This window comes from Simochromis diagramma, unplaced genomic scaffold (assembly GCF_900408965.1).
Source record: "Simochromis diagramma unplaced genomic scaffold, fSimDia1.1 OVJJ01000299.1, whole genome shotgun sequence".
Taxonomy (NCBI): domain Eukaryota; kingdom Metazoa; phylum Chordata; class Actinopteri; order Cichliformes; family Cichlidae; genus Simochromis; species Simochromis diagramma.
Genome location: NW_024386795.1, coordinates 401,945 through 426,905, shown reverse-complemented (window position 1 = coordinate 426,905; position 24,961 = coordinate 401,945). Strand labels below are relative to the sequence as shown.

General features: G+C 41.8%; 1 long non-coding RNA gene across 1 annotated transcript; it reads right to left on the bottom strand.

The window, feature by feature from the left end:
* Window positions 1-17,421: 17,421 nt before the first annotated feature.
* On the bottom strand, window positions 17,422-18,115 carry LOC120729285. The gene is made up of 3 exons (XR_005694881.1): window positions 18,016-18,115; window positions 17,757-17,777; window positions 17,422-17,520 (listed from the first exon to the last, which is right to left on the bottom strand). It is a non-coding gene; the product is annotated as an uncharacterized LOC120729285 (long non-coding RNA).
* Window positions 18,116-24,961: the final 6,846 nt, after the last annotated feature.

Here is a 24,961-nt window from a genome sequence, read left to right as displayed (position 1 = left end):
AAGGGCAGCTCTGGACTGGAACACAGTCTAGCCCCCAGTCCAGGAGGCTAGTTCCAGAGCGCTGTGTTGAAGTGAACCCGACTACATCTCGCCAGCATCTCTCAACCTCGTGGTTTAGCTCAGGCTCCTTCACTACCAGTGAGGCGACATTCAGTCTACACAACCTTAGTCTACACAACTGGACCACCACGGCCTCCAAACTGCTGCCTGACGCACGTTGCACCTGACCACGTATCGAACCAGATATGTGAGAATCACTTCAAGGTTGTTTTTGTGTTTGTTTGTTGTTTGCGGGTAAAATAAGATCATTTGTACGATAGATATTTGCCCACTGCATTACATTTGTGTTTACAGAGTAGCTGAAGTTAAAAATGTGATACAAATAAGGAACTCATTTTAATTTCGAGCCTGAAGATGCTTTACTCTAAATGTCTTCAAACTCCAAACAGGTACTTATTAAATCTTTATTTATTTATGTCAGGACAGTGTGGGCACGGATGTAAACTACTGTTGGGAAATGAGCAAATGTGTAAGGTTGTATTGTGTTTGCTTGTATATTAATATCCCAGTGCCACGACTCACAAAACAGAATTGAGTCTCCATAGCTGTAATGCAGGGGTGGATTACCTTTTCCCTCTAACAGATACTCCTTTATTTAAGGTCACAATGATGACAGTGGGATCAATGCTGGGTTGAGAGCTATTTACTGAGAAGGAAACAGTATGTTATTCATTTAAAATCAATGTTTTTAGAACTCAGGAGTTTGGATTTTGCTACAGGCTACAGGGTGTGGCAGCAACATGATATTGAAATATTTTAGAATCCATTAACCTACAGAGAAAACGGGGTTTTGACTCCTCAAGAAGTCTGCAGAGTTCTCCAGTGTAATTAAAGAAAAGTTATTGACACATCCTCCAAATGTGTTCATCTAAGCTTGCACTGACACATGAGCAAACAAGCATACACATTTGTCTCGCTGTGAGTGCATGCAAGCAGCAACAAAGCCGGTGTAAATAGAAGTGATGGCAATGATAAATTCATGTCATAATCTGAGCTTACCTTGGGGTTGTCTTTCTTCTTCCTCCAGATAGGGAAACTCTGTGGAGTTCCTTATCACACAGCCAAAGATAACAGGGCTGCAGAACAAAGCAATGATCCCGTCTGTTTTCTGACAAGAGAAGTAACTTGGATCCCTGCGGAGGATTCCCACCTTGTTCTGGGACAGAGAGCAGAAGATAGAGGCAATATAGAGAGCTCATTTACATAGAAAACTTGACAGAGATGCTTAGAAGAGAACAACAGTTTCACCCAAGTTTGACACAAAGAGAGATTCACTGCAATACTGTACCAAGTGTGTCTCCTCGAAATGACATTCAGATTTTACAAAGCAGTTTTCCCAGCTGTGTCGTGATGCCACTAACCTGTTTGCTCAGTGGATTATGTTCACATTCTGCCTCTTTAAGTGAACCACAGTTGGAATCAGAATCAATTTTATTAAGTTTGTTTTTTTGATTGGCACTACATACAACCCTGGACGTGTACGTGTCCTGGTGGAGGGAAGATCAGCACAGATGATCCTCTCTGCTGACCTGGTTGCAGTCTGGCCCTGTCCTGCTTTGTGGCCGAATCAGACAATGATTGATGTGCACAGGACAGACTGGATGGTGGAAGTGTAGGTTGCAGGTTGAACTTCCTGATTTGGAAGTATAACCTCTGCTTGGCCTTCTCTCAGTCAGAGTGTGTGTGAGGACCACCTCAAATCCCATGAAAAGATGAGTCCTAGGAATCTGAAGTGATCCACACTGGGTACTGTTTGTTGAGGATTGTAAGAGGAGAGTTTGAGCAGGTCTTGAGCAGATTCAGCTCAACATGGTTCTGACTCTACCAGTGGACCTGCTGGTTCACCTCCTGTTTGTACGTGAACTCATCGCCATTCTGAATAAGAGCTGTAATCCGCGAACTGCAGGAGTTTCAGAGCTGGTTCTACTGAGGTACAGTCATTAGTGTAGAGGGGGGAACACACCCCTGGAGGAGGCCGGTGGGAGGAGGAGGGCACTTCACACAGCTCCAGAGGCACAGACTCCTGGAGCCTTCCTGGTCTTCTGTTTTTGGAAGACATTCTGAAAGGGCTTCAGAGTAGAGTGGCTGCTCCACAAAATCCAAAGGTGCCAGTCGAGGTGGTTCTGGCATCTGCTTATGATGCTTGTTTTAACTATTTGCCAAGCCAAACATTGTCTTTCCCACCAACAGCAACAGCAGCAGCAGAGGGATATTCTACCACACTGGATACACGTCTTCTTTTTGCTAAATATTGTATATGACATATGTCCTCCGTACAATAATTTTTAATTAAAACTAAACATGAATAAAGCTTAAATAATAAAAACATACTGAAATAAGGAAATTCACTGTGGAAGCACTGAATTTTAAACAGAAAGTCAAAACAAAAGAAAAATAGATACAAATGAGAAACAAGAAAGTATTTGGAACTAATGAATGTAGAAATGTGCACAACTTAGTAAAGTCAGGGCTTTAGTAAGTTGTGCAAAGGGCTGGACTCGTCCCCTGGCTCCTTTGAAGAGCTGTAATTATTAAGATAAGATAAGATAAGATAAGATAAGATAAAATTCACATTGTTACAGCAGCTAAATGAATATAGCTGGAATCAGCAGATGCAGCACAGTCTATAACAGTAGTTCTCAAAGTTTTCACAATGAGTACCACCTCAGAAAAGATATGACCCTGCACGTACCACAATATTAAAGTACAGTAGTACTGGCCTATTTAGCAACACATACAGTTTACATGAGGCAGGTTTATTTCTTATATGAATTTTATTTTTTTAGCAAAAATAAATATAAATATACAAACAAAAATAACTGTACTTGACTGAAACACTCAGTGAGGTTATTAACATTTGTACTGCATTAAAACAGCCACAGCAGATGGATATTAATAATAACAGCTCCCTGGCAACAATCAAAACATTAAATTGTGTTTGTCAGCCCTGTAGCTCCTAGTTCGGCGGGCCTAGTCAGCGTGCCTATTGGCTGATATAAAAAAGACTATCCCTTTTTCAAAAAAGACAAAACCTGGTTTAAACTGAATTTTGGTGATCGTGTGGTAAATAATTTTTAATGTATGTATATTTGAAAGAAATCTTGGAGACCAGTCATTCTACACAGAACGACTGATCTATAACAATAACACAACAACAGGACTGCAGATGATCACAGCAGGCACACGGTGTGGATCCATGTGGTGTGGTGATGATCCACATCCTCCAGCGTGTCCCCTCAGGACTGTGGGCACCAGTGGAATGACGAACACGACTCTCACAATGCTTCCAGCATTTTCCAGGTCAGTGCGTGATGGATGTGGGAGGTGGATGACAGCATCATTAAATATTAAATATCTGCTAATAACAGTCCCTCCACAGGTCTTTGTACAACAACTCTAAAATCAAACTTGTAATCAATACCATTTCTGCACTTTAACAAAAGCGTGCTTCTCAACAGTCCGGCATCGATGGCAGATTAAACGCACCAGAGAGGAATTACTGAGAATCACAAACTGTGAGCAATCTCAGTTCACCAGTTTGTGGCTCATATCTCAGTTTGTTGACACTCCTTCACAGATATGTGTGAAATACTGCAAACACAGCTAACGTCTATGAAAGAAATAAATCTGTGTATGAACAAGCTTTTCATCTCGGTTTGGGATGAGCTTTTAAACCTGTCTTGCACTCAGAGACAAAAGGCTTCTTGTTTCTCTCCACCTGTAGGCTGCAGAAGGCTTTAACAGTCATACATTTTATAGTCTCATATTTATTAGCTGAAACCAAATGATAACATTTATGTTGAATTTTTCTCCTGAGAATTTCTCATCACAAACTCTTTGATGTTTTAATATGACGTGAAGGAGAGTGGAAAGCTGCAGATGTGCATGCAGGGTGCACACAGGCAGCACGGTTTCTCTCCAGGCTGAACGTAGCTGTGGATAATAATGTGGACTCTGGGTCACATGACACTCCCATGAAACCTTCTTCTGCTGCATTTTTAAATCTAACATTTTATTAACAACGTAACTAAAAAGGCAAAAAGCTAATATTTCACTTCCAGATATTTCTAACATTTACATGAACTCTGGGCCGGTGAAGTGTGTGCTTGAAGCAGTCTCTTTGTCTACAATGAAGAGAACAAAGACTAAGGAGTGACTGGCTATGAGAGCAAGACCGGTGTGTAGCATCACTAACAAGCTAACAACAAGCCTTTGACACAGTGTGTGTGGCAGCAGCTCCCAGCAGTGTGATGTTTGTATGGAAACATGAGATGTGTACCTTTTTAAATAGAATGATGTGGTTGTATTTTAACAAAGCATCAGTCACATTAAAACCTCACACACACACACACACACACACACACACTGCTGTAAACGCCACTCTGGCCGTCTGATTTAAAAACACTCGTGCCTTGTGTGTAAAGCCTCCCTGTCCTCCGTTCCTCTCGTCTTTCTGCTCTCAGGCCGCTGATCCACTGTCTGAAATATTCAGTGTCAAACACTTAAAACGAGGAGAAGAAAAAAGAAGAAGCACCTCTCCGCCCTGTGCTCGCCCGTGAGGGCAGGATGGTGTGGGGGTTTGATTAAACGTGTGGGTGGAGTGGAGCATGACGAGGTCTGCTCTGACTCCTATTTCACTCCATGAACTTTGGCTCCTCTTGTGGATTCGTGTGTTTGTTGGCGTGTTCCAAAGCAGCACACGTGAGCGAGAGAGCCTCACACTCATAGAGAGAGAGCTGGGCTTTAGCTGGCTTCACAGTAGTATTTGTATTCAGTTGTGGTTGTTGGCAGTCGTCTCTGCTGACCCATTGTGTGTGTTTGACTTGATTCAGGCATAAAATACAAAAATACAGTGATTTTATTTTCGTGAAAGTTTAAAAATACAAGTATTATTTTCATTTCCAGCTCTGTAATTATATTTCTGTAATCCCTCTGCCTGCTTTCCTGGCTGTTCGGCTGCTTCTCTAGTCCAGTCATCTTCTATCCAGATGCCTTTGAGTCAATCACCTCCATTTTCGATGGTTTAAATCTGTGCTCTTGCTTTCAGACAGTCATTTGTGCATCAACCATCTCCACCTCAGCCAGAGCTCTATTCAAGCCGCAGACTCCATCTTCCTCCTGCGTCTCAAACAAACATGGTTAGCTCCTATCCTGTGCTATCCTGTGCTATCCTGTGTGACCAGGATGTCCTCTGTCACTGGTGCCATAGAGCTAAGAGTAGAGACAAGTGTGTTTTGTCTCACAGGGATTTCATGTAAGCACAACAACATACTGTGTTTACTATGCATAGTAAACACAGTCATGAGGTCACGTACATCACTAATGTGGCTGTTCATACACACAGACACAGATATTTTCACACAGCTATCTTGCTAACAGAAAGAAATTAATGTTAATGTATAATTCCCGTAGAATTGAACGCATGTCCAACAAAGCATATTGTTTTAAGTTATGGGGAATACTTAAAGGTACTTACAGGAAATGATTCCAAGCCTTCCAGCTCCGTGCTTCTTTGTATTGGCTGTATGACAAACCTGGGTGCGGTTTAAAGCTATCTCAGGTTATCTTCAATAATTCACAGTGATTTTCAGACCCATCAGTCTAAAAAGGAAAAGGTTGCTAATATCCTCCACTGATGCTGTGTACGCATCATTCTCAGCTCCTTTAATTGATCCAGTGAGCCTGCTGCTGCTGCTGGCTGGCAGAGTTTTCTCAGCTGAACAAATGTAATTTATTGAGCAATAATATTTCACTTAACTCAGTGATACTCCTGCACACCGCTGTCAGTAGTAAGTGTGTATTTAGATCAACACTTCCAGATTCTGTTTAGTCTGCCACAGTTCAGCAGCCAAAACCACTCAAGAGCAGCCTGGTGCAGTGTAATCCCTGGACTCTATGGCTGCCTGGAGGTGTACGGGATGAGGTCCCGGCAGAGCCATACGCAGTCTGGAAGAGGCAGCCTGTGAACTTGTGCTCAGGGCTACTGAAACCCAGCTCACCACACACATACACATCAACACTCACAGTGAAAAACACAGCAGACGAGCTGCAACGGTTTTCTTCTGCGCTTAAAGCGAAATGCATTTGCATATTGTCAAATCTAATTACACACTTTTTTCTCCTACATGTGTCTCCAGAGAAACAATATTCCTGTGGAAACCCTTTGGATAGATGCTCCTTTTCTGTCTTGCTCTTTGAAACCTGATGTTGAAGTTTCTCCAGCTGGATTTTTACTTGAAGCCTTCTCCCTTAATTCACTGTGACCACTCCTCCACTTCCAATGTGTTTACTTGTAAAGAGAAATCAGGTTATGGCTGTTTGCAGAATCCACAGCCTGTTGATGGAGACTGAGTCTGAATTACTAACACACACACAACATTATACATGCGTCACAAAACTAACAGTGCTCAAACTCAGTTTTTATGCACAGTAAGAACATTTCCATCTTTTTAAATGAGGCCCAGTGTCACATCATCAGCTTTGTTCTCATGCCTCAGTATCTCACACGACCTCAAACTGAATCAGTGAGACTCGGCCGCAGACGTGTGAAAGTCAGGGTTCGTCAGACTGGAGACCAAAGTCAGCAGGAGTGCAGAAAACAAGTCTTACCCTGCTGATGTATCTATCTGATGTCCAGTGGACACTCGGTTCAGTATTCAGTGCACTGACTGGAACCACTGATTCTTTCCCCCTCGGTGTCATTCTGTCACAGAGGGGGGAAAGTGAGACTTTCATGAGCTGGTCAAGTGAAGTTGTTTTTCTCTTCTCCAGCAGCTATGTGCCGTTTTAGTGACTCACTGTGTGCATGGTAGTTGTAGAAGTAAAAACTGCACTTTAAAGAAGCTTTCCTCCACCCACGCGTTCATCGAGCGAGCTTCACTCATGTTTGTGGACAGACGGGCACCACAGCTGCTGCTGCTGCTCTGCTAGCTGCGGTGGCTCTGCTGAAAGATTGACTGAATCAATAAAGCAGATGGAGATGCATGGCTTTCCACGCACCTTTGGAACTCTATTTTTATAAGCTTAGTGGCATCAAAGTCAAGTGCACTCTGAGCTCATCAAGGAAAACATACTTGGGGTAAACTAGCACCCAGGCTAACCTGTTGCACCTGTAGCATGAAACTGGTCGTGGCTTTAACTTCAGTACTGTCTGAAACGTCCCATGCTCACCTTGTGTTAACTGAGACAGCTCCACACTGTGTTAAGCAGCACACCTGTGGTGCTACACATTTTTAGAGTACTGCCTTGAGGTTATGATACTGGCTTTTTCTTTCTAATACAAATGTGTGAGCAAGGAAAAGACACCAACTCGCTCCATATATAATTCTATATAACCATATGTAAGGCTCCATGGTAGCAAAGATACTGGAGTCAAGGTGTTACAATCCGGCGATGTGCTCTTCTGACCAGAAGAAATCCATGCAAAGTACTTCATGTGCAGGACAGGAGGGGCCTGAGAATGGGGGCAGTCATGTACTGCATGTAAACCTGTGATCCAAAGAGTTCACACTTCACTGTTCAATATCTTATTAAGTGTTGTCTATCCTACATTGTGCACAGGCTCTGACTTCCTCAATGATTTCATGGGATCCTACATTTGATTCATTGAACCATTAACACACACACACACACACATTATTTGTATCTATTTAAATGAAAATGCAGTCGTTAGAGTGTTCTTTGCTTTTCTGTAGTATTTTGTAAAGAAATTAGTTTCAATACAGACGCTTGTCTAATTCATGTAATAATAATGGATTGGATTTATATAGCACTTCTCAAGGCACCCAAAGCGCTTTACAATACCACTATTCATTCACTCTCACATTCACACACTGGTGTGAATGTGGCAGCTACAATTGTAGCCATAGCTGCCCTGGGGCAGACTGACAGAAGCGAGGCTGCCATATCGCACCATTGGCCCCTCTGGCCCACACCAGTAGGCAAATAGGGTAAAGTGTCTTGCCCAAGGACACAACGACCAGGAAAGAGAGCCCAGGGATCGAACCGGCGACCTTCCGGTTACAGATACGGTTCCCAACACCCTGAGCCACGGTCGCCCGTTAAATGTACAACACTATGCCTCTGGTATGTGGAGCTTTCAGATCCTACAACCATAATACTGAGATCCATTTAGTCAGACCTCCAGACTAATAGTTTAGTGTATTATGTGAAGCTGATTAAACTAATAACGTTTCCAGATTTCCTATTCATGCTGATTATTTGGATTATGGATTAAAATCCAGTCATTTGACATGAAGGTAATTGTTTTCTGCTTTGACAAAGTTGAACAAACATACTCAATGGTGTATTGGTCATTGGTGTCCATGGGAGCCATGGCTCGACTCTGTTGTCTGCCTGAATCACAGCCCCATTAGAATAATTGCAGTGAGTTCGGGGCGCTCTCCTTTCTGTTGAACTTGCCTTCAAACCTCAGAGAGGAGCTCCTCTGGGGGCTTGACTAACATATGAGCAGTGTGAAGAACACAACAGTGCACACATGTGATAACACTGATATTAATTTTCCATGCAAGCTCATATTTAGTGCATGATAAGAACGTTTCCACACAAATATCAGTAACTAAGAGACATTAAGTTCAGAGACACAAGAACAAAAAGAAACTGTGAGATGTCCAAAGGTCGCTGACATGCAACGGTGGCTTATAAACACGTGTGTGAGTGAAAACCAGGGGTTGTTACTCAAAAAAGTAATCTATTACACAATACTCATTACTTAAAACTAATGCAGTACATTACTTAATTACTTAGCGGAGAAAGTAAACACACAGTTACATTATTACCTATTAAGCATATAATAGCAGCGGTAGTGGTGCAGAAACACTGAGTGAGAAGAAATGCTGACTGCATCACAGGAAGCCCCCAGCAGCCTGTAGCAGCGTAACTAATGGAGGGTTTGGGGTAACCTCATCTAGCCCTGACTATGCTTTATTTAAAAGAAAAGTTTTAAGTGTAAAGAAGAGAGAAGGTCCCTGTCTCCTGAACGCTCACTGGGAATGACCTCGTCACTAAAGGCTTTGCCTCCCAGCCCACTTAGAAATTAAAAACATTAACTTGTAGTTAATGCGAGGTCTATAGCACACAACACTTGTGAACAAATCTGTGAGTGAATCCTAAACGGGGGGTAGACGAGTTAAACAAAGTCTGACTGGTACTGCATTAAGTCACACTCCTTGTAGGAGTAGCTGTGAACAGGTGTTCAGCCTTCAGTGCAGTGGAGTGGGCAGGTGACGTGTGGTGGTGTGGGTTGCGGTTCAGCTGAACACGGCCTGCTGCACCAGCACAGATGTGTAATGAGCACAACAATGGGCACATTCCATTTCCCTTACCGGGTTCAGGTGAACTGTTATGGACCGTATATCCACAGATGTAGGAATGTGTCCACACTTGTGAGCAATAAGCAGCAACTCACACAGACAAATATTCAGAGGAGGATGAGGAGCTGACAGTTCTGCAGCAACTGAGCTGTCAGGTCATGTCAATATGGAGCCAAATCTCTGCAATGTTTCCAGCACACTGTTGATTCTGTGCCTCGTAGCACCAAAGTATATATACTGTAGTTGAACTACAATCAGCTGATTTCAGTTCGAGTGCCCGAGGAGGAAATAGCGGCCCAGGCTACAGTGTGGTTAAGGACATTTTATTTATATTTTATTTCACAAAAGAACAAGAGCACCATGCTGCAATGCAAACTGCATCCAGGACACACACCACTGCAAAGGCTGTTAATACAGCTTCAACTCTTTGCAAGCGCCTGCACACACAGCATGATAGCACTAACCTGACCAAGAAACCAGAGTGATGGTACAACTGAGCCCCCCAAGGGTGAGTTATGGACTCCAGTACAACACACACACACACACACACACACACACACACACACACACACACACACACACACACACACACAGAGCCTGTGTTTGCAAGGAAGTGATGATGATTTATTTACAGTACAACTGCACCACCAAAACTTGTGGCAGCCTTCCAACTGTCACGCCTCCAGCTCAGCTCCGTCCTCCCACCAGGTCCTGGTGGATCATTGGATAATTCCATTATCAACTGATAAAATCTAATCAGTTCCCATCCAGGAACAACTGGTGTGAACATGAAGGTGCTGAATACAAGAACAGCTGACCTGAAAGAGAGGATTATGGCTAAGATAGAAACCTGGACCCTCCGTGCTTGATTATCTTGTGATGTAACCTTTGAAAGTGGACTAGAAGATGTGGCTGCACTGCTACAGAGAGTCCAATCAGCTGATCTACACCACGACAACAATGACTGTTACTTGTCTACAAGCCAAACAGGCACAAGGAGCAGCACCCTCTTTAGACAAAGAAAGTACAGGCCAAGATCAAGGCAGCACAAAGGGAAGTAAGGTAATTACATTAGCTCTGCAGAAAGAAGAAAGGGAAGCCTAAGATGTGCAAAAGCTGTCTGTATCTGAAGCCTTTTTAAAACGTTCTTCATAAACAGTGAAATAAAACTGCAACTTATCTTAAATGACTTAAAAAAACAATAATTTATTGCTCAAGGTTGACTTTATTTTAGATTTTCTCCACACAGGATCAATATTAGACAAAAAGGGTCTAAAATATCCATAAATCCACATGAAAATGTCAGGAAATCATAGTCTGCAACTGTTCAGTAGGGTTGAGGTTTAGCCTTTCCCCTCTTATTCCAAAACTAGTGTTTGGGATTTCAATCTCTTGTTGATTTTAGGTGAAGATGAAGAATTTGGAGGTCGTCCTACATTATTCCATCCACTTTGTGCAGTGTGTTAGTACCACTGGCAGATGGTACCGTGTTAGTGTCTTAGATTTGAAAGCCACACATTTACTCCTCCATCCATCTCTCGTATTCATAGCCAACTCGCTCTATGTTTGTCTGCTCTGACCATCAGACATAAAAATAAATGTGAAAAACGTTGTACAAAAAAAGCCAAATTACTAACCTAACATATCTCTAATTCACTTTATCTTCCTTTTCCTTGTGGTGTTGTAACAAGTGAATTTCCCCAGTGTGAGATTAAATAAGATATATTTCTATTAGTGCTGTCAATAGATTAAAAAAAATTAACTAATTAATCTCACAATTTTCTGTAATTAGTCACGATTAATTGCAATTACTTGATCAATAGCCTGGTTGCAATTACATTTTTTCAACTTTACATTTAAGCTTGTAACTGACATTCATGCAATACAATGAATTAAATGCAGAGTAAACACAAAGCATGTTAAATGCTTAAATTCAAAGAGAATTTGAATAGTTTTCTTCAATCTTTTAACTCTCTCTCCTGTATTTCTCTCCTGTGAAATGCAATTTTTTAAAAGACCTATATACTAATAGGTAAGTATACAATTAAAATGTTCAATCCGATTGATCACAGGGTTACTGTGGATTTATTTTGATTAATCACGATTAATCCTTTTTTTCTATATTAATCGCATTTCATTTTGCATGAGCAAACAGACTCAAGAAAAAACTTAAAATATATGCTCTTAACATGTTTATTGAACATCTTGAACATTCATGTTAACAAAAAACTCTGTAAACGTTTATCCAGTCTCTCTCTGTCACTCTTGGGGAGGCTTCAAGTCCTTGAAACGAGTGAAACGAGGAACCAATACTATGTAAAGCGCGCGTTCTTAACAATATTAACAGGTCTGCAGTTTTTTGCAATCCACTTGGCAGTTGTGTCAGTCAACGTTTCGGAGGTAGACTCACTCCGTGAGCTGGGTGACGCGTTAGCCAAAGTGCTAGCAGCATCCCGGATTAACATAAACTTCACGTCAATGTGATATTTTAAGCTGGAAGTGCTTCGTGAAAACAAAGTTCCTTCTTGCACAACGTGCATAATATGCCGTAATATTGCATAATATTTGTTTTTCATGTCGGTCGACTGCTCCGTCTTGTTATTTTCTTAATGCTCAAATTTCCCATCAAGAGGACCTATGTGCGTTTATCATCTTCCATATTGAGCTGATTGGTTCAGCTGCCTGTCACTACAGACCAGCTGCCCATTTGCGCATGTGCGAAGGTAACTCTGCTTGGACAAACTGCCCGAAATGCATTGACAGAAACATTTCAGGGATTTTGAGTCATTCTGCACTCTGGATGTGTTAACTGTGTAAAAACCTTTAATCGCGTTGACCGTGATGGTGGATTAATTTACGTTAAATTAATTTTGACAGCACTAATTTCTATGTATGAGAAAAAAGCCCAGACTGACCCAGCTGTGCACTGCCTGGACTGACTGAAAGAATCAGCCTCTGACTCAGTGCTGCACACATGGATACAGGAACGCAGCTCAAATTTGGGGATAAAAATGTGAACTGAGTTGACATTTTTTTAGTTTTCTTGTGTTTGTTCTGACAGGTGGTCTCATAAATGTATTGTGTATATGCAAATATACATTACATTACATTACATGCACATTGTCGCTCCCACACAGTCTCGGTTCCACAGTGTGTCTTTTGTCATGTCTATACAGAAAGATAGACATTTTACAAGACTCACGGCCTTGGCTAACCACCTGAAGAAGTACACCACAGAGACAGAAGCCAGGAGAATAAACAGCTGTTCTCCACTGATCATCTAAGGTGAGCTCTCAGCGGCAGGAGAACCATATGAGAACAGCCCCACCAAGGCTGGAGATGGAGCAATACTGGAAGGGCATATAGGAGAAGCATGCAACACAACACAAAAATGCTCAGTGGGTAGTGGACGTAAAAGCAGACCACAGCAAAAAGGCTCCAGTAACCATCACAGACATCCACGAAAGAGTCTCAAGCATGAGGAGTCGGACAGTACCAGGCCCTGACATGATTCACACTTACTGGCTGCTGCACTCCACTCCAGCACAAATGAACCAACTGCTAATAGACGAGACACATACAGAATGGCTGACTGAAGGCTGGACAGGCCTAATTTTCAACGGTCTCAAGAAGGGACCCATCTAACGCCCAGCCAATAACCTGCCTCGGTACAACATGGAAGCTCCTGTAGAGACACACGGCTCAATACATGAGCAGGGCCCAGAACAGAGGTGGCAGAAACACCAGATGGGAAAAACAGCAGCTGCAGGCAGACAGAGCAGTCACTCACAACTGTGAGACTGGCTGTGCACTGCCTGGACTGACTACAAGAATCAGTCTATGAATGAGTGCTGCACATGTAGATCCTGGAACGCAATGTTGAAAATCAAAATTACTCCACAACAATGTGAGAGACTGGTGTATAAAAAGGATTCCACAAGCTAGTGAGATATATAGTGTACATAGTTTTCATAGGACAATACACATTTGATGGTATGATCACTGGCTTGTATATCGTAATATTGAACATTCCCTATCATTGGAATAAACTGAGCTGGCTAGTGACATAAAACATTTAACTAAAAATCTTACTCAACACAGTGCTTGCACACATCTCGTGTTTCATATTTTAATAGACAGTTTTATGGAATTTCTTTTCACTGCCACAATCACCCCTCAAGAGCAACATACATGTGCAGCTTTGTGAAGGAAAATCTGCAGAGGAGAAGCTCTTATGCTCGTTTTCTGGTTTTTCAAACAACTCTTGGCGGTATGAACACACATGGCTGCTCCAAACAACTCCAGAAAGCCTTGGGAGCATACACAGGAAGCAATGAGGCTAACCCTGTTTTTCACTGCTTGTGCTCATATGTGTTTGTAACAGTGGCTCCTCCTGACCCTTTACAAAGTCTGCATTTGTGTTAACTTCTATTAATATACAGGGTGGGCCATTTATATGGATACATCGTAATAACATGGGAATGGTTGGTGATATTAAAGTCCTGTTTGTGGCACATTAGTATATGTGAGGGGGCAAACTCCTCAAGATGGGTGGTGACCATGGTGGCCATTTAGAAGTCGGCCATCTTGGATGCAACTTTTGTTTTTTCAATAGGAAGAGGGCCATGTGACACATCAGACTTATTGGTAATGTCACAAGAAAAACAATGGTGTGCTTGGTTTCAACGTAACTTTATTCTTTCATGACTTATTTACAAGTTTCTCTTTGTTCACAGCCATTGACATGTCGAAGAGGTTAACACCTGAGGAGCGGATCGAAATTGTGTTGATATCTGGTGAACGCAGTAACCGGGTCATTGCAGCAGATTTCAATGTTTCCCACCGGGATTGAATTCTATAGATAAAGCCATAAATAGTGTACCGAGCCTTCTATCAAAGTTACAGCTTTATAATGAGTTGTACAAAAACGCTTTATTTCGCCAAGACGGTGCGTGTTCTGGACTGTACATGCATTTGAATGGGAAATCGCCTAACAAAGTATAGGTTGTCATTATGTGAATACTTGAAATCTAAGCTCAACGCTGCAAAACCTGTTTGCCCAGCACGGGATATTGAAGTCTATAGATAAAGCCATGAATATGTGTGTCCGAGTCTTCTATCAAAATGTTACAGCTATTTATATGAAGTTGTACAAAACGCTTTCTTTCGCCAAGACAGTGCGTTTCTCACTGTTACATGCATTTTGAATGGGGAACTCGACCGAAACAAAGTATAGGTTTTCATTATGTGAATAACTTGGAAATCTTAGCTCAAACAGCTGCAAAACCTCTTTTCCCAGCACGGGGACCTTGACTTCTATAAGATAAAGCCATAAACATGTGTATCCGAGTCTTCTATCAAAAGTTACAGCTATTTATATGAAGTTGTACAAAAACGCTTTCTTTCGCCAAGACAGTGCGTTTCTCACTGTTACATGCATTTTGAATGGGGAACTCGACCGAAACAAAGTATAGGTTTTCATTATGTGAATAACTTGGAAATCTTAGCTCAAACAGCTGCAAAACCTGTTTTCCAGCACGGGGACCTTGAGTTCTATAAGATAAAGCCATAAACATGTGTATCCGAGTCTTCTATCAAAAGTTACAGCTATTTATATGAAGTTGTACAAAAACGCTTTCTTTCGCCAAGACAGTGCGTTTCTCACTGTTACATGCATTTGAATGGGGAACTCGACCGAAACAAAGTATAGGTTTTCATTATGTGAATAACTTGGAAATCTTAGCTCAAACAGCTGCAAACCTGTTTTCCCAGCACGGGGACCTTGACTCTATAAGATAAGCCATAAACATGTGTATCCGAGTCTTCTATCAAAAGTTACAGCTATTTATATGAAGTTGTACAAAAACGCTTTCTTTCGCCAAGACAGTGCGTTTCTCACTGTTACATGCATTTGAATGGGGAACTCGACCGAAACAAAGTATAGGTTTTCATTATGTGAATAACTTGGAAATCTTAGCTCAAACAGCTGCAAAACCTGTTTTCCCAGCACGGGGACCTTGAGTTCTATAAGATAAAGCCATAAACATGTGTATCCGAGTCTTCTATCAAAAGTTACAGCTATTTATATGAAGTTGTACAAAAACGCTTTCTTTCGCCAAGACAGTGCGTTTCTCACTGTTACATGCATTTGAATGGGGAACTCGACCGAAACAAAGTATAGGTTTTCATTATGTGAATACTTGGAAATCTTAGCTCAAACAGCTGCAAAACCTGTTTTCCCAGCACGGGGACCTTGACTTCTATAAGATAAAGCCATAAACATGTGTATCCGAGTCTTCTATCAAAAGTTACAGCTATTTATATGAAGTTGTACAAAAACGCTTTCTTTCGCCAAGACAGTGCGTTTCTCACTGTTACATGCATTTGAATGGGGAACTCGACCGAAACAAAGTATAGGTTTTCATTATGTGAATAACTTGGAAATCTTAGCTCAAACAGCTGCAAAACCTGTTTGCCCAGCACGGGGACCTTGAGTTCTATAAGATAAAGCCATAAACATGTGTATCCGAGTCTTCTATCAAAAGTTACAGCTATTTATATGAAGTTGTACAAAAACGCTTTCTTTCGCCAAGACAGTGCGTTTCTCACTGTTACATGCATTTGAATGGGGAACTCGACCGAAACAAAGTATAGGTTTTCATTATGTGAATAACTTGGAAATCTTAGCTCAAACAGCTGCAAAACCTGTTTGCCCAGCACGGGGACCTTGACTTCTATAAGATAAAGCCATAAACATGTGTATCCGAGTCTTCTATCAAAAGTTACAGCTATTTATATGAAGTTGTACAAAAACGCTTTCTTTCGCCAAGACAGTGCGTTTCTCACTGTTACATGCATTTGAATGGGGAACTCGACCGAAACAAAGTATAGGTTTTCATTATGTGAATAACTTGGAAATCTTAGCTCAAACAGCTGCAAAACCTGTTTGCCCAGCACGGGGACCTTGACTTCTATAAGATAAAGCCATAAACATGTGTATCCGAGTCTTCTATCAAAAGTTACAGCTATTTATATGAAGTTGTACAAAAACGCTTTCTTTCGCCAAGACAGTGCATTTCTCACTGTTACATGCATTTGAATGGGGAACTCGACCGAAACAAAGTATAGGTTTTCATTATGTGAATAACTTGGAAATCTTAGCTCAAACAGCTGCAAAACCTGTTTGCCCAGCACGGGGACCTTGACTTCTATAAGATAAAGCCATAAACATGTGTATCCGAGTCTTCTATCAAAAGTTACAGCTATTTATATGAAGTTGTACAAAAACGCTTTCTTTCGCCAAGACAGTGCATTTCTCACTGTTACATGCATTTGAATGGGGAACTCGACCGAAACAAAGTATAGGTTTTCATTATGTGAATAACTTGGAAATCTTAGCTCAAACAGCTGCAAAACCTGTTTTCCCAGCACGGGGACCTTGACTTCTATAAGATAAAGCCATAAACATGTGTATCCGAGTCTTCTATCAAAAGTTACAGCTATTTATATGAAGTTGTACAAAAACGCTTTCTTTCGCCAAGACAGTGCGTTTCTCACTGTTACATGCATTTGAATGGGGAACTCGACCGAAACAAAGTATAGGTTTTCATTATGTGAATAACTTGGAAATCTTAGCTCAAACAGCTGCAAAACCTGTTTTCCCAGCACGGGGACCTTGACTTCTATAAGATAAAGCCATAAACATGTGTATCCGAGTCTTCTATCAAAAGTTACAGCTATTTATATGAAGTTGTACAAAAACGCTTTCTTTCGCCAAGACAGTGCGTTTCTCACTGTTACATGCATTTTGAATGGGGAACTCGACCGAAACAAAGTATAGGTTTTCATTATGTGAATACTTGGAAATCTTAGCTCAAACAGCTGCAAAACCTGTTTGCCCAGCACGGGGACCTTGACTTCTATAAGATAAAGCCATAAACATGTGTATCCGAGTCTTCTATCAAAAGTTACAGCTATTTATATGAAGTTGTACAAAAACGCTTTCTTTCGCCAAGACAGTGCGTTTCTCACTGTTACAATGCATTTGAATGGGGAACTCGACCGAAACAAAGTATAGGTTTTCATTATGTGAATAACTTGGAAATCTTAGCTCAAACAGCTGCAAAACCTGTTTCCCAGCACGGGGACCTTGACTTCTATAAGATAAAGCCATAAACATGTGTATCCGAGTCTTCTATCAAAAGTTACAGCTATTTATATGAAGTTGTACAAAAACGCTTTCTTTCGCCAAGACAGTGCGTTTCTCACTGTTACATGCATTTGAATGGGGAACTCGACCGAAACAAAGTATAGGTTTTCATTATGTGAATAACTTGGAAATCTTAGCTCAAACAGCTGCAAAACCTGTTTGCCCAGCACGGGGACCTTGAGTTCTATAAGATAAAGCCATAAACATGTGTATCCGAGTCTTCTATCAAAAGTTACAGCTATTTATATGAAGTTGTACAAAAACGCTTTCTTTCGCCAAGACAGTGCGTTTCTCACTGTTACATGCATTTGAATGGGGAACTCGACCGAAACAAAGTATAGGTTTTCATTATGTGAATAACTTGGAAATCTTAGCTCAAACAGCTGCAAAACCTGTTTTCCCCAGCACGGGGACCTTGAGTTCTATAAGATAAAGCCATAAACATGTGTATCCGAGTCTTCTATCAAAAGTTACAGCTATTTATATGAAGTTGTACAAAAACGCTTTCTTTCGCCAAGACAGTGCGTTTCTCACTGTTACATGCATTTTGAATGGGGAACTCGACCGAAACAAAGTATAGGTTTTCATTATGTGAATAACTTGGAAATCTTAGCTCAAACAGCTGCAAAACCTGTTTTCCCAGCACGGGGACCTTGAGTTCTATAAGATAAAGCCATAAACATGTGTATCCGAGTCTTCTATCAAAAGTTACAGCTATTTATATGAAGTTGTACAAAAACGCTTTCTTTCGCCAAGACAGTGCGTTTCTCACTGTTACATGCATTTGAATGGGGAACTCGACCGAAACAAAGTATAGGTTTTCATTATGTGAATAACTTGGAAATCTTAGCTCAAACAGCTGCAAAACCTGTTTGCCCAGCACGGGGACCTTGACTTCTATAAGATAAAGCCATAAACATGTGTATCCGAGTCTTCTATCAAAAGTTACAGCTATTTATATGAAGTTGTACAAAAACGCTTTCTTTCGCCAAGACAGTGCGTTTCTCACTGTTACATGCATTTTGAATGGGGAACTCGACCGAAACAAAGTATAGGTTTTCATTATGTGAATAACTTGGAAATCTTAGCTCAAACAGCTGCAAAACCTGTTTTCCCAGCACGGGGACCTTGACTTCTATAAGATAAAGCCATAAACATGTGTATCCGAGTCTTCTATCAAAAGTTACAGCTATTTATATGAAGTTGTAGAAAAACGCTTTTGCCAGACATGTGCATTACTCATGTACTGCAGTTTGAATGAGGACACTCGCCGACACAAAGAGGTTTTCACATTATGGAATACTTGGAATTAGCGCAAACACTGCAAAACACGTTTGCCCACACGATAACCGGGACATTTCTATAGAGAAAGCCAGAACCTGGTGCCTGATGTTCTACAAAAGTTACAGGTTTATGGTGTGGATAATCAAAAACAACGCTTTTCTTTCGCCATAGCTGCGTTTTCGCACTGTTCAATTTGAATGGGAACTCGCCGGAACAAAGTATGGTTTTTCTTTATGCACTGAATCTGGCATCTTAGCTCCCAGCTGCACAGCCTTGGGGCCAGGCCGGGCGCTTCCGGCTATAAAGAACAGCCCTAAACATGTGAGATGCCGGTCGTCATGCAGTTGCTATTTATGGCCCCCAAGGCTCTCTGTTCGCCCCGGTTCTTCACTTTTACTCTTTGGGGTCATCTGAAGGCAATTGTGTGAAGATACGAGATGTGCAGCACCTGAAACTACGGATACTGGATGCCTGTGCTGGCATTTTTCCTGCGGTGTTGCTATCAGTGTGTGAAGAGTGGGAGAAGAGGGTTGCATTGACAATCCAACACAATGGGCAGCACATTGAACACATTTTATAAGTGGTCAGAAACTTGTAAATAACTCATGAAAGAATAAAGTTACGTTGAAACCAAGCACACCATTGTTTTTCTTGTGACATTACCAATAAGTCTGATGTGTCACATGGCCCTCTTCCTATTGAAAAAACAAAAGTTGTATCCAAGATGGCCGACTTCTAAATGGCCACCATGGTCACCACCCATCTTGAGGAGTTTGCCCCCTCACATATACTAATGTGCCACAAACAGGACTTTAATATCACCAACCATTCCCATGTTATTACGGTGTATCCATATAAATGGCCCACCCTGTATATACATGTTTCTCAGTATGGCCTATCATAATCAGCATAAGAAAAAAAACAAACAAACATAACAAAGATCTCTTTGGTGCAGATTAAAAATGTCAAGAAAATTGAAAGGTGCAACTTCAAAAAATAGCCTCCGTTTTATGAGGGCATGTAAGAGTTTCAACATAAATCTCTAATGAATCTCGAAGGACATATTTATGGAAAAGAAAGAGTCAGAATGAGAAACTAAAGCAACATTTCTTACTCTGTGTGCAACTTCAGTCTTTCAAATGCACGTATAAAGAAAGCTTTGTGGAGCAGAGTGAAAAACATGCATGTTTACTCCAAGGTTGGCAGCTTGGCATTTTCAAGAATACACAGCCATGTGTGACCAACACGGCCGAGGAGCTCATTCATTTAGGAGGCGTTCAAAGTAGAGCCAAATCTCCTCCAAACTGAATGGAGCCAGTCGAGGCGGTTTGGCTTCTATGTAAAGTGTTCCAATACATGCTAGATTCCATCTTTCAGCTTTCCAGGCAATACCTTGGTGTTCCCTCAGACGAGCTGGAAGAGGCCCGGGGCTTACCCTGTTAACACCCCAATGATATTTTGGGAGGTGTTAATTACTGCACAACCTTCCTGTTCTCAGTCATGGCCCCTGCATACCAAACATCTGGTAGAAGGCCAGCAGCAGCGTCTGGTCAAGGTTATTATTCCTCAGGACAGTGCAGCCACTGCTGGTCCTTCTTTACCAGGGCGATGATGTTAGTCCAGGTGAGACTGGTGGACATGTGGGTCCCAAGAAACCTGAAGGTGGAGACAGATTCTACCCACTCTGTTTTAATTAATTTGAGTGTATTAATTAGAGGCTGTGCTATTCCAAACCACTTGTGTCTGTATAATATTAAATCTTTCAAAGCACTCACATTCAGGGAGAAAAGGTATCATTTTAGAGCCATGGTGCGACGTCATTTTCACACGAAGTCTCTTCTTCCAGAGTTTCTGTTTGTTTTGTTTTGAAGAGAAAACTAAGAAGGTGTTGTTTGCCTTTTGTTCAAGGATAAACCCACTAATTGAACCCTGAGTTCCTCTAACTCCCTCTAACTGAAGCTAATTAACACTCAAGGCTATGCTACACAAGTGCAAGTTAAATTCCATTACTTTCCTTAAAACACTTTATAACCAGCTACTATGCAGGTTTCTGAAAGCACTGAACAGTCAGTGTGACCTTGGGAATGCAAAATAAGCACACTTCATCAATGTGAGACACTTGTGAAGATGCATAAAACAAAGTTATTAAAACAACAGTCTCTAATGAAAGTTTGTTGAAAATGTCAGTGCATCTTTTTGTATGCTGTAACTGATCTAAGAAAAAGGTCACCACAGGTAAGATGTTAATAGAGTGACGATGTAACGAGCTGACACTGGGAGCCTTCTCAACTCGGTACCTGTATAAATAACAGCTTTCCATAGAATCAGTCCAGATTCTGGACTGAGCACCATGGCCAAGACCAAAGAGCTTTCCAAGGATGTCAGGGGCAAGACTGTGGACCTACACAAGGTTGGAATGGGCTCTACACAGCTGGGTGAGAAGGTGACGACAATTGGTGCAATTATTCACAAATGGAAGAAACATGGTCCCTCTGCTCAATAAAGCACATGTACATGGGCCAGCACATGGCCAGTTGCAGACACACTGGTGGTCCTGTGCTGTCCATGTGTGGATTATCTCTGGCAAACCAGATCTGGGCCACCAAAGGCCGTCATTCTTTGAGGTATTTGGGCCATGTGTAAGTTGTGTGCAGCCACGGGCTTGTTGTAGACACACACTGGCCCAGAACAGTTTCAGCTCTGGCTCCAGATGTTAGCCTAATGTGTACCTTAATCAAGCCATGTAATAACAACATGTGTCAGAACATAACAGTGCAAAAGTAACATGACAAAACTCTGTTCAGACAGTGAATGAACTGATTCTTATATAGCGCTTTTGTGCTCTCCCAGTGCTCTATACAACATGTCACATTCACACACTTCCTCTAAACTAAGTGCTTCCTAACTACATTCATAAACATTCACACTGTCAACATGCAGACGCCAGGGATCGAACCACTAACCTTCCGATCCGTAGGTGACCCGCTCCACCTCCTAAGCTACAGCCACCTGGTGGTAAACATGAATAAACCCTCACAAGGTTTTGGATAAAGTGTTCACTCACAAACCTGTCAAACCTGAATTTGAAACGTTGGCTACCATAGCAGTATACTATTGCAACATGGCATTTGGGTCTTCTAATTAAAATAGGAAAATAGGAACATAAATAGTGCCATCATTGCCAGACCTGGCCCACATCTGGTTGACATACACCCTGCCATGACACCGGTCAGTCAGAAGTGCCAGCTTGATGCCAGATCCGGCCCAGACCTGTTTTCTATGAGCCTGGGCCACATAAACCAAACCACAATCGGGCCAGAAGTGGTATACCATCACATAAACAGTGGCATCTACACCAGGCCTGGCCCATATCTGGATGAGATACCACTGACCATGCCAGAAGCCAGCCAGCAGTGCCAGCTTGACACCAGATCAATGTCTGTGTGTACACGTTGTGTGTACACAAATCAGCTTTACCTGGGTGCTGTTGACAGATTGCCTGTCAAACAACTGATACGCAGCAAGCAAATGATTCTACTGTTTGATTTCACTCAGTCACTCAGTGCTTCTCCCGGGATCTCTCCGTTCCGTTTCTGGCTTTACTATTTGCTGCTGACACTATCTGACTCCAGGTCTCTCTTTCCTTGCATGTGGCTTCATCAGCTCAGGGGCACTCCTTCTCAGCAGACATCCCATATAGCAGACAGGTCTGGCCTGGATCTGGTGTCAAGCCGGCACTGCTGGCTGACTTCTGGCATGGTAAGTGGTACGTCATCCAGATATGGGCCACCAAAGGGCAGTCATTCTTTGCAGTATGTGGGCCATGTGTAAGCACATTGTGTGGGCCAAATCCAGACCATACCAATTTTGCCATGTGGGATGGTGCCCCTAAAATAGAGTATCAGGGTAAGGGTTCAGTCTGTCCTACCACCTCACTCAGTGCTGTCATTAAATTCCTTGAAACTCCCCAAGGCCTTAAATACTGTCTCACAGTGTAATTTATACACTTCACCGAGACTAAGGGAGTGCTCACCACAGCACAGAAGGTCATTGGCTGCCCCTCCCCTATTTTGCAGACATCTAGGTGTCAGCAGAGCTAAGGCAGTCACAGAGCACCAACCATCCTGCAGCTCACCTGTTCAACCTGCTGCACTTTGGGAGCGATACAGGTGAATACAAACCAGAACTCAGGAGCAGTTTCTTTCCACCATGAATCACTGTACCGAACACACACACATGCCCCACCCAGACTCACTCATCAGTACCTCTCATACACATACAATACACACACACACACTCTGTGTAAACCATGTACATCTGTATAGTTGGTATTTGGTTGAACATCTGATGCTTAATGACTGTAAAGATTCGGATTCTCATTTGAACATCCCTCCGTGCTGCTTCACAGGCACTGACTGTTATCCGCTCTGTACTGTCTGGCAGCAACGACACCACAACAAACCTAAAGGGAAAACTGAGCAATTTACAACAACTGGCTTCCATCAACAGCACCATGTCCTCCACATCTATCTCAACATCAGCTGTCTATAGTGCATCTTTCATGCTGTCGAATGCTCTTCACTCAACATGAAAACGCTACTAATCTGTGATATTCTTACTGACTTCCTTCGCCCATCAGAGACATGGCAAAATCAGCAAGACTTTATGTCACTCACCAAGTCAGTCCCCGGGATTTGTGTACATTAAGAAGTGTTTGCTCTAATCTGTCACAGACCAAGCTGACTTCCTTCACCCAGTGTCACCTCTTTTCAGTGCCTTGATGTCACTCTGGCTGGGTCAACACAGCTCACGGTTGTCCTCATCTACTCCCCTAAAGCCTGTCCTAGCTTCATGTCGGAGTGGTTGTTGGGATGTATTTTTATCTTTAAGGCTAATGTCTTATTATTAGCATCACATATTTGTATTTTATACTTTATTGCACACAGTTAAGCGTGTAGAGTAGTATTAGAAGTAGATTGCTATACTCAGATACCACACAGATTATCACACATAATAAAAAGCATTTACTACTAGGGCGCGGCAGCCTTTTGTCTCTGAGGCAGAGAGGGGAGGTCCATAGCGCCATGTGAAGCTCATCTCAAATTCTAACCTTTTTGATAATAAATTGTAAGAACTCATAATTGGAGCGTATTTGTCTTCTGCATTGTCTGAGGTTCCCATCTTGAATTCCAGTACATTGGTGTCTGCAGGCACAGGTCTCTCTGTCTTGATGCAGCATTTTACACAGGTTGTCTGGATTTTGACAGCACCATTGCAGCACCTTGATTCTTTCTTTTGATCCATCCAGATTTGCTGGTGAGCTTGGGTTCATTGTTCATTGTTGTTTCATAACCAAGTTTCAGCCGATCTCTAGCTGTCAGACAGATGGCCTCACGTTTGACTATAGAAGCAGTTTGTGGTCATGTCAGTGACTGCAGATGGTTTTCACCCACTATGGACAAAAACCCGACACCATGCACCATGGTGGAGGGGTAATAATTCAGGCTTGTTTCACACCCAAGCATACCACGTCGGCATAAACATCTCCACTTTGTTGCTCAGATGTGGTTTGTTCAGATGCAATATGAATATGAAATATGACTAGGTTATGGGGTAGAAGTAGTTTTAATCTTTTGTTCTGTCTTTTATTGGTTTGGTTTTTTAGTATGCTTTTATTTTGAAGGTTTTTTTTTTTTTTTTTTACTTCCTACCCACACTGTAATCAAAGCAATTCTCCTGTACAAAAACGCTTTCTTTCGCCAAGACAGTGCGTTTCTCACTGTTACATGCATTTGAATGGGGAACTCGACCGAAACAAAGTATAGGTTTTCATTATGTGAATGACTTGGAAATCTTAGCTCAAACAGCTGCAAAACCTGTTTTCCCAGCACGGGGACCTTAAGTTCTATAAGATAAAGCCATAAACATGTGTATCCGAGTCTTCTATCAAAAGTTACAGCTATTATATGAAGTTGTACAAAAAACGCTTTCTTTCGCCAAGACAGTGCGTTTCTCACTGTTACATGCATTTTGAATGGGGAACTCGACCGAAACAAAGTATAGGTTTTCATTATGT